The sequence below is a fragment of the Balaenoptera acutorostrata genome, chromosome 14 (genome assembly GCF_949987535.1).
Source record: "Balaenoptera acutorostrata chromosome 14, mBalAcu1.1, whole genome shotgun sequence".
Lineage (NCBI taxonomy): Eukaryota > Metazoa > Chordata > Mammalia > Artiodactyla > Balaenopteridae > Balaenoptera > Balaenoptera acutorostrata.
In genome coordinates, this window is record NC_080077.1 from 92,655,345 (window position 1) to 92,666,508 (window position 11,164).

Here is an 11,164-nt window from a genome sequence, read left to right on the forward strand (position 1 = left end):
TGTTTTTCTTCAAAGACTTTAAAATATAAATGAAATTAAATAGCTAACAATGAAATATACCTCTTAAAGATTATTTTGTTTGTTGCTATGAATTCTAGTACACCAAACAGTTCTATGAACGTTTTACAAAAATTGTAACTATGATGATGATAAAATCTAATCTGTTATTATTTTATTATTATTTAAATTTTTATAAACATCTGTTGGCTAAAGATGGATATAATGTTCTTAAAGTTATCTAGCAAATATTTCTCTTAACATTCATATTAATTATAAAATATACTGCCATATGTATTTAATCATTTGAAAGTTCTCAGAAATTGTTTCAATACATAAAATTAACAGCTTTTACAATGCATTGTTTATTCTTGTAATAATAAAAATGTATATTTATACTTCAAGTAATTGATAAACTTCAAAATATAAAGCACATTAAGACATGCTTACTCTACTTCTAGGAAGCGTACCTATATTTTAAGGTGCATATTCAGGTATCAGTAATACATCCAAATGGCATGCTTAGTTTTTTTAGTAGGTTGTCAGACTTATTGCTTATGATAATAATCTGTGTGCTCATAGAATCACTGATCATATACAAAGTTCAGGGATGCCCAGAATGATGCTGAAAAAGGTATTCAGCTCTTCGAGCTTCCAAAGAAAGGCCAACGCCAAAGTAAAACTGAATATATGAGCTTGTAACCAGGGCAGAGGCTGGACTACAAAGGGGAATGGAGGACAGTATAGCCTGTGGAACTTATACTGGGAGAGAAGAGATGAATCTACAATAAAGTAGGTAGTTGAGAATACCTCTTCTCACTATAAAATATGAATTTTCTTAACTGGTGTGGTTAGAGTGGCCCAACAAATTCCAATGCCAGGGGCATCAGTAAACCCAGTTATGTTCTGAAGTATTTGTGAGATCAGTATGTGCAACTCAGCCAGACCCACACAATTAGATGAAGGCTAGGTGTCTGAACTTTGGAGCATGGCCACAGATTCCTTAGTCAATTTGCATGATGGCAAAAAGGCAATAAGGGCAGAAATTTGGAATTCTGGCAACAAGTATTAGGAAGTATGATCATGGATGAAATGGCACATACTCCAGCCACAGTAGGACCAAGGATCCAAGGGGGAGCAGTCACTGGAAGGGCAGGTGAGCGGGTTGGATCCTGGTCCTGGGGAGGGGTGGTGTGTGGGATAGCCCACCAACAACATGGAATGGAAGTTTAGACAGACTCATGCACTGGGGCCTGGGACCAAGGTCAGAGCTGAAGCAACAGCAGGACTGGCCATGTTGGGCTGTGGAATAACAGCTCTGGAATTCTACTCCTACAAATGTTCTGTCCAGGCAGCCAGGCAGAGAGATAATAGAGAAAACAAGTACCATTTGCTGAGAATGATTGCCAAACACTGTCCACACTCTACCACGTTTAATTGCCTCAACAGCCCCACACGACTGTTAGCCTCATTTGGAAGAGACGAAAAGTTAGGTGACTGGCCCTGCGTTCCAGCCAGGAAGTCATGAGCGAGGGTTTGGACCTCGGTCGTTTGCCTCCTAGGCTATGCTCTTTCCTCAAAACTTTCTCCTTTGGTCAAACTTGCTTCAAACTGTATTCAGACATATCTTCTCCATTCAACCTTCTCTTTTTCCTTCTTGTCTCAACATAGAAGAGGCTTTTTCCCCTGCCCAGTGCTAATATTTCCATGTGTGTTTGCACACCCTCCTACCCAGGTGCACAGAGACCTTGCTTCACCAGTCGTTCCCTTTCCTCTCCGGCTTGTTTCCCTCCTAACGTCTTCTGACCCTTTCTCTTCAGAAAGTAATCATGCTCATATGTCCCCTCTCCTTCCCTTCACAGACAAGCTTTAAAAAAGGGCTAATAATTTTCTTATAAAAGTAACACATGTCCATTGATTTTTTAAAAACCCAATGGCAATTATAAAGTAAAAATTCTTCAATCCCCTAATACTCACTGTCACCACCAAATTTCACTCTGTGTAATGTGTATCCTTCTCAATATTTCTATACACATATATAGACATTTATCATTGGGTTCCACTTGCTTTCCCAAACCCAGTCACCACGCACTAGTCTAACTTCTGTCCCAATCAAGCAGCAACTAGAATGCAAGTTGTTTGAGGGGAGGGTTTTTTTTTCATAAAACTATGCTGGATACTATGAAAAGTAAACAGTCAGAGACACAAAGAGGTTCGGGAAACAAAAGTCATTGTTAAAAAAAAATCAATAGGACTGCAAGGAAGTCTCCCAGAATGAAGAGGAAAAATATAGAGATGGACAGATAGTATGTAGTGGTTCAATCCTGGAATGCCAACATTTGATTAACAATGTATTTCAGGAAAAGAGAATTGAAGAAATAGAGGAGAGGAAATTATTAGAGAAAAGAAATTTGGGGGGACTGAGAAAACATAAAGTTTTTAAACCAAAAATACCTATGAAGAATCAAGTAAGCTATATAAAAAAGTATAATCAAATATTACATATATACATGTCCTCATTATATTTCAAATTGCCAAGGATAAAGATAAAATCCTAAAAGCTTCCATAAAGAAAATCTACTTTCACTTACACAGTAATGAGAATCCAGCTGACATCTGTCTTCTAATTAGCAACACGATATGAGCAAATAATGAAACATGTTTATAAACTTCTAAGGGAAATGATTTTGAACTCAGTAGTTTATGTTCAGTTAACTTATCAGGCAATTATAAGAAATCAGAAGGGAAAGAAATACATTTTTAAACATGCAAGAATTCAGAAAGTTTGCCTCCCAATCATCTTTTTTGAGAACATTATTTGAATATATAGTTTAGCAAAACAAGGAATAAAATGGAAAATGAGGATCAAGTATGAAAACAATGAAGCTGAGCCAGAGGAAAGTCAGGACCAAGTTTGTCCAGATGGAAGCAGGAAACCAGGGGAATCTGCAGTAGTACTGCAGCAGAGATCAATAGGTACAAGACAGACAACCTTCAGCATATTTTAAAGGGCTATGCTTCTTTTACCAGCAAGGCAAAAGAAAAGCAATTAGAAATACCGGCAAAAAATATAAGCTTTATAAGAAACAATGATTTAAATACAGCAAACTAAAATATGGAATGATTTGAATAGTTGATTGAATGTGAGAAAAGCTTTTATCAATGTTTGAAACATTAGTTTTTGATGTTAGACATATAATGAAGAATAATCATATCATCTACTTCACTGTAGAGCAAATAATATTTACATTGTCATAGTGTAAATGCTATCTTTTTGGTGGGTAGTTTTAATTTTCAAGACTATTCTATTTAAAACACAGAAACTTTTTTTTAATTAAAGTATAGTTGAGTTACAATGTTGTGTTAGTTTCAGGTGTTCAGCAAAGTTAGATTCAATTATATATGTATAACTGAATCTTTTTCAGATTCTTCTCCCTTATAGGTTATTACAAAATGTTGAGTATAGTTCCCTGTGCTATACAGTAGGTCCTCGTTGCAGAAACTTTAATTTTGGTTACAAAACTGAATTAATTATTGAATTAAATTAATAATTAAATTAAATTATTACTTAATTTCCATAAATCGGAAGGACAGATGAAGGAAAATGCAAGAGTAGCTTACAGAGTAGGGAGCCAATATATATGTTCTAAGTTGATGGAAGGAGAAATTAAATTTAAGAATATAATGTTAATTTTTAAATGTAAATTTGAAGAAAACAACAACAATAATAATAGTTATTACTTACATAATATTTACTATGTGCTGGGCACAGTTCCTTAAATATATTAACTCATTTAACCTTCACGACAATCCTATGAAGTACTCAGATTTTCTCCATTTGAGAGACAGACAAACTGAATCACAGAGGGTTAAGTAAGTTGCCCAAGTTCGTATACCTAGTAATGGTGGATCACAAATGGAAATAAAAAACAACTATTTAATTGGAAGAAGGTGTGGATGAAAAATTAGGCAGTATTAAAAACAATTTGTATTAGGGCTCAATATATAGTATATATTCAATAAAATTGATGAATCTAGAAATATAAGCTATTTAGAACTCCAGAGCTCTGAAGGCAATTACTAGAAGGACTGAAGGCAGAGCAGCAGAGTACTTCTCATTTTACTTTCCATTTTAAACCACGCTTTATAGTAATTTATTTAATATGTGTATAATATTTTTTAAATTTTATACTTATCATTTTCTCCCAAACTTCCCACTCAGTCACACTTAATAAAAGTTCTCTTAACTGAAAGATAGCTTCCTTTCAATTTTAGATATTAGTATGTTCATACTTAGGAAGATTGCAGAGAATAGCCCCCAAATGGAGAAAGTAATCTGAGCTCATTCTGGTTGAAAGTGCCTCATCTGCCATGTAGCTGCATAGAGTTCATCTCATAGTCATAAAAGATGAGATTCGAAAACACATTACAAATCTATTAAAATGTGTCACCATATCACAACACCTGTAAAAGTAGTGTGGAGAGGCAATATCTAATGGCCTGAGAAAGTAAACGTGATGGAAACATTTTAGTGAGAGCTATGTAGTAAAACTACCAAAGAGTTAAAGATGCCAAACAAAAGCAGAGCCATCACAGAGTTGCAGAAGAGAATAGTTATTTATACTCTTATTCAACCCACATGTATTGAGCATCTATATGTCCTTAATATGTATCAGGTGTTAAGTGCTGAGCTTATAAAAAATTGGAAATGCAACTTGTTCTTAGATAGTTTACAGTCTAGCAGAGAATATAATGGACGCAAATATAAATAATTTTTGTATATGATAGAATCTGGTAAGTACCATCACATGATAAAAGTTTGGTACAGAACAAAAGTGAGGGATGTAATAAAAATAGAGCAATTTAGCAATTGTTAGTATGGTGTGCTCCATGACAAGCAGGAAGCAAGCTAAGATGTAGGCTCATCACTGGGGTTGACAAATAGGGCTCAGGAGATAAGGAAATATTATGTGATGTTGCTAGTGAACCAAAAATATGTAAAAATAACCATGTATTCTTGTTGAGACCCCACTTCCCCCCAGTCCTTTTCTGGGACTGGACAGTTACCCACAACTCTGTTGGGGATGTAGCTCACCCAAGCCAGGATAATACAAGGAGATGTAGAAAAAATATATAATACTCTTCAGCAAAATTACACACTACATTCAATATTAAAATAAAGGTTTGTTGTCCTGGTGGTTTTGACCTTGAGACCGAATCAGGTAATCAGTTTCCTCTCTTCTCCTCCCTCATGTGTAAACCTGACAGACTGCAGTCCTCCCCCTAACCTCCTGTCCCCACTTCCTCTCTCATCCTCTAGCTCAGGCAGTTAGTCAGATTCAGAAGCTCAACCAGAGTGAGGAAAAGGAAGTATGCGGGGAGGATGGGAGGGGAGAGATGGAAAGGGATGAAGAAGCATACTGGGATCTTAAGGGAGGAGAAGAAGAGAGAGGGAGACAAAGGACCTGTCTTCAGAAAACTCAGAGTGGTCCGGTGGTAAGAAACCTGCTTGCTCTCTGTGGGGTTTGATCATTCATCTGTAAGATTTTCTTTCTGTTAAGGCTCAATTTTCTCTATCTTCCAAATGTGGTTAAAGTTTTCATATTTTATGGTGTAATTAGTGGCAGTTCAATATTTCAGGGGATTTTGGAAATTGTAACAGTGCACTCTGAGCAGGGTAGCGTCCGCTCTGACAGCGTGGACTGCTTAATTCACACCCTGCTATGCTTGGGGTGACGGCAGCTCTTGAGCACACCCTTCACATTCTGCGCGTGATAGGCAGGGAGAATTGAAAATGATCAGTACATGTTAAGAAATTATTGCCCAATGAATATACTGAGGTTAATCAAGCAGCTACCTTATGATACAGAAAGTTGGCTTTGAAAAGATAAAAAGAGGTGGTGTCATGTGAAGGCCAAAGAGCAGATCCGGATAAGGCAATTCTGCAGAGCAACATTGATTAGTGAGTAGTCCTGTGGGTCTTGAGGTTAAACACAGCACAGTCAGTCAGTTACTCATTGTATTTACTCCTCTCTCTAAATTACAACTCGAATAGTTGAAGGCAGTTAAAAATAATAGGCAAATTCAATAATTATGGATGTGTTTACTTTTGTATTGTCAATTCTGGATACTTACCTGTTTCAACGCCCAAGTCCTCTTCTTTATTTCTATTAATCTCTCTCAGACATGTATCTCTACATTTCCTACTAGGGACTCAAGCTATCTCCTGGTTTTATAAAATACAGTAATTTCACTTTAATTAACAAATTATTGTCCTCTAATTTATCTTAATTTTGAAATAAAATTATGACAAAAAGCAACTTAATAAACATACTAATTAGATTGTTTGTTGGCATATTTCTCATTTATTAAACACTGAGTGTTAGGCATTAGGCTAAATTCTAGGAGTTGTCACATTTACTAATTTTTCCCAAAAAGCTCAAAAAGCACTTTTCATTCTATATTCAGTACCAATGTCACTGATGAGGTAGGTAGGAGTTGAGGCAATTCACCATGGGCCCTGAACATCCCTGCATACTCTTGCTAGGTATGTCAAAGATGCAAAGCTCTTACTGCTCCTGGTACACTTCTCAGAGTTGTGTTTGCAATGAACAACCTTGAGGTATGAGGTAATGAGTAGGTTTGCTTGATCCCCAAAGCTCAGTATTCTTGTCTCCAGGCCAGTCCCTGTGTACATACCATCCACCTGAAGCTCATGCTGCTTATTGTGCTGTGAGTAATAGAGCCCTTTGTCTCTGCCCATCAGTGGTGTGTGTTTGGCCAGTATTCACAAGACAGTAGCATACTAACTTGTTAGTTTGTAGGAAGGATAAAATAAAATTCCAGACCCTGACTTTAAGTAGGTAACACAAGGATTATAATTTCTGTTTTACTAATCACTTTCCAGGTTCTCAAGCCACAAACACCATTGCTTTGACTACTTAATTATTGACGTGCCTTATGGAAAGGACCATGAAGTTGTAGTAATTTATTCAGTGCTTTCTATAACTCAGGTCCTAGAATAAGCACAAGCAGTTACTATTATTCCTATTTTACAGATGAGAACACTAAGATTCACAGTGGTTAATAATCTTCTAGGTCAAACAGCTTGTTAGTGATAGAGCAAGGTTCTAAATGCAAGTCCTCATGAGTCTAAAATCAAGTACATGCCATACATTTAGAAGAGAAATTCTGCAAAAGGTATTGCAAATTAACTGCATCGATTTCCTATTTGAGATTTGATAAGTTATAATCACAGAAAGTATTTTGCAATGTCAGCTTGGGATAATTACACCAAAAGAGAGAACAATTAAAGAATCTTTGACTTAAAAAAAACTTGTCACAATTAACAACCAATACCACAGAAATACAAAAAATCATAAGACAATACTAAGAACAGTTATACCAAAAAATTGGACAACCTAGAAGAAATAGACAAGTTTCTAGAAACATGCAGCTTGCCAAGACTGAGTCAAGAAGAAACAGATAATTTGAACAGACCCATCACTAGAAGTGAAACAGAATCTGTAATTTAAAAATCTCCCTACAAACAAAAGTCCAGGAGCAGATGACTTCAAGGGGAATTCTACCAAACACATAAAGAAGAACTAACATATATCCTTCTCAAATTCTTCCAAAAAATTGAAGAGGAGAGAACACTACTAAATTTATTCGGAGGCCACTATCACCCTAATACCAAAACTAGACACTACAAAGAAAGAAAGACACTACAAAAGAAGAAAATTAAGGCCAATACCTTTGATGAATATAGATGCAAAAATCCTCAACAAAGTATTAACAAACAGAATTCGACAATACATAAAAATTCATACACCATGATGAAGTTGGATTCATTCCAGGGTCACAAAGATTGTTCAACATATGCAAGTCAATCAATGTGGTACACCACATTAATGAAAGGAAAAACAAAAACCACATGTTCATCTCAGTAGATGCAGAAAAAGCATTTGAAAAAATTCAACATCCATTCATGATAAAAATTCTCACCAACGTGGGTATGGAGGGAACATATCTCAACATAATAAAGGCCATTTATGATGAACTCACAGCCAACATAATACTCAATGGTGAAAAGGTGAAAGCCCTTCTACTAAATTCAGGAACAAGACAGGGATGCCCATTCTCACCATTTCTATTCAACATAATACTGGAAGTACTAGCCACAGCAATCAGACAAGGAAAACAAATAAAAAGTGTTCAGATTGGAAGGGAAGAGATAAAACTGTCACTATTTGCAGATGGCATGATACTCTACATAGAGAACCCTAAAGTCTCCACCCCAAAACTATTAGAACTGAAAAATGAATTGAGCAAGGTAGCAGGATACAAGATTAATATACAGAAATATGTTGCATGTCTTTATACTAATAATGAAATAGCATAAAGAGAAAGTTTTTTTGAAATCCTGTTTAAAATCACATCAAAAAAATAAAATCCTAGGAATAAACTTAACCAAGGAGGTGAAAGACTTATACATTGAAAACTATAAAATATTGATAAAGGAAATTGAAGATGAGTCAAAGAAATGAAAGCTATCCCAAGCTTTTGGATCAGAAGAATTAATATTGCTAAAATGGTCATACTACCCAAAGCAGTCTACAGATTTAATGCAATCCCTATCAAAATACCCAGGACATTTTTCACAGAACTAGAACAAATAATCCTAAAATTTATATGAAACCAATAAAGACTCAGAATTGCCAAAGCAACCCTGAGAAAAAAGAACAAAGCTGAAGGTATTGATATATCTCTTCCAGACTTCAGACTATACTACAAAACTACAATAATCAAGACAGCATGGTACTGGCACAAAACCACACACATAGATCAATGGAACAGGACAGAGAGTCCAGAAATAAACCCACACACCTACAGCCAATTAATCTATGGCAAAGAAGGCAAGAATATACAATGGAGAAAATATAGTCTCTTCAACAAGTTGTATTGGGAAAGCTGGACAGCTACATGTAAGTCAATGAAACTAGAACATTCCCTCACATCATATACAAAAATAACCTAAAAATGGCTTAAAGACCTAAATATAAGACGTGATACCATAAAACTCCTAGAAGAGAACATAGGCAAAGATTCTTTTCATAAATTGTAGCAATATTTTTTTAGATCAGTCTCCCAAAGCAAAATAAATAAAAACAAAAGTAAATAAATGGGACCTAATCAAACTTACAAGCTTTTGCACAGCAAAAGAAACCATAATCAAAATGAAAAGACAACCTATGGAATGGGAGAAAATATTTGAAAATGATGTGACTGACAAGGGGTTAATATCCAAAATATACAAACAGCTCATACAACTCAATATCAAAAAAACAAACAACCCAAATAAAAAATGGGCAGATGACTTAAATTTATATTTTTCCAAAGACGACATACAAGTGGACAATGGCACATAAAAAGATGCTCAACATTGCTAATTATTAGAGAAATGCAAATCAAAACTACAAAGAGGTATCACCGCACACTGTTAAGAATGGCTATCATCAAACAAATCTAGAAATAATAAGTTCTGGAGAGGGTGTGGAGAAAAGGAAACCCTTTACACTGTTGGTGGGAATGTAAATTGGTGCAACCACTGTGGAAAACAGTATGGAAGTTCCTTAAAAAACTAAAAACAGAGTTTCCATATGATCCAGCAATTCCACTCCTGGTATATATCCAGAAAAAATCAAAACACTAATTCAATAAGATACATGCACCCCAGTGTTAATAGCAGCACAATTTACAATAGCCAAGACGTGGAAACAATCCAATTGCCCATCAACAGATAACTGGCTTAAGAAAATGTGATATATATATACACAGTGGAATATTAGTCATAAAAAAGAATGAAATAATGCCATGTGTAGCAACATGGATGGACCTACCTAGAGAATACTATGCTTAGTCAGACAAAGACAAATACTACATGATATCATTTATATTGGAATCTAAAATATAATACAAATGAATCTGTATACAAAAGAGAAACAGACTCATGGGCATAGAAAACAAATGTATGGTTACCAAAGGGGAAAGGGGTGGGGAGGGACAAATTAGGAGTTCGAGATTAACAGATACAAACTACTATACATAAAATAGATAAGCAACAAGGATTTACTGTATCTCACAGGGAACTATACTCAGTATCTGTAATACTGTATAATGGAATATAATCTGCAGAACAAACAAACAAAAACTAATCACTATGCTATACACCTGGAAGTAACACAATATTGTGAACCAAGTATACTTCAATAAAAAAAAAGAAACTTGTCTTTGTTAATTATCTTAATACACACTTAAATATTGACTACATTCAGATCTACTACCTGTTTTAGTGGACATGAGAAGATTTTTAGAAAGTGTGCATACAATTGAAAAATACTGAGTGGAACCTAAATGTTCAAAAGCGTTATATCTTAGAAATTGAGAACACTGCTGAGACTTATCAAAGTGTTTCCCCCTGCTCACCTGGAATAAAGATTCCAAAATTTGGAGGTCAGAAGTTAAGGGTGTTCTCCTGAATTTTCTCTGGAGTTTGGGCTCCAAATCTATGGTTACCATGACAGTGGAAAACACATTCATCACTTTTTATTGTGAAGATTTAGCTCACTCCCTTAGTAGACGAGTTCCAAAGGGGTTAGATTCATGTCTTACTCATTCTTCTAAAATTATTACTTTGTGCCATATCAGGTTTCTTTTATTTTCCATCTTTCCCTTTTCTTCCTACTTTCTTTTTTTTTTTTTTTTTTAAGAATGTAACAAAATGTTTCCCAGATGTCAAAAAGTACAATGGAAAGAATCCCTTACTTAAATACTTTCATTTTGTATTTATTACATCATTGTTTTCATTCTCTGTGAGGTCAGTTGAAGTTTAAGTGGAAGCCTATATAAGACAAAAGTTTTATAAATTAGTGTAGGATAACTAATAAATGCTGTAATATGGTACAGCAGCTAATAGCTGCTCAAATTCCAGCAAGGAAAATTCTCTTACCTAATTCCCCTTATATTTATCACTCTAGAATTTCAGTTTGGTGATAGCACAGGGAAATATTTACAATTTTTAAAAGTAATGAACTACATATGCAGTAAGACAAAACAATAAATGTTAAGTCAAAGTCATTTTATGCTTCATGCACTTAAACACCAA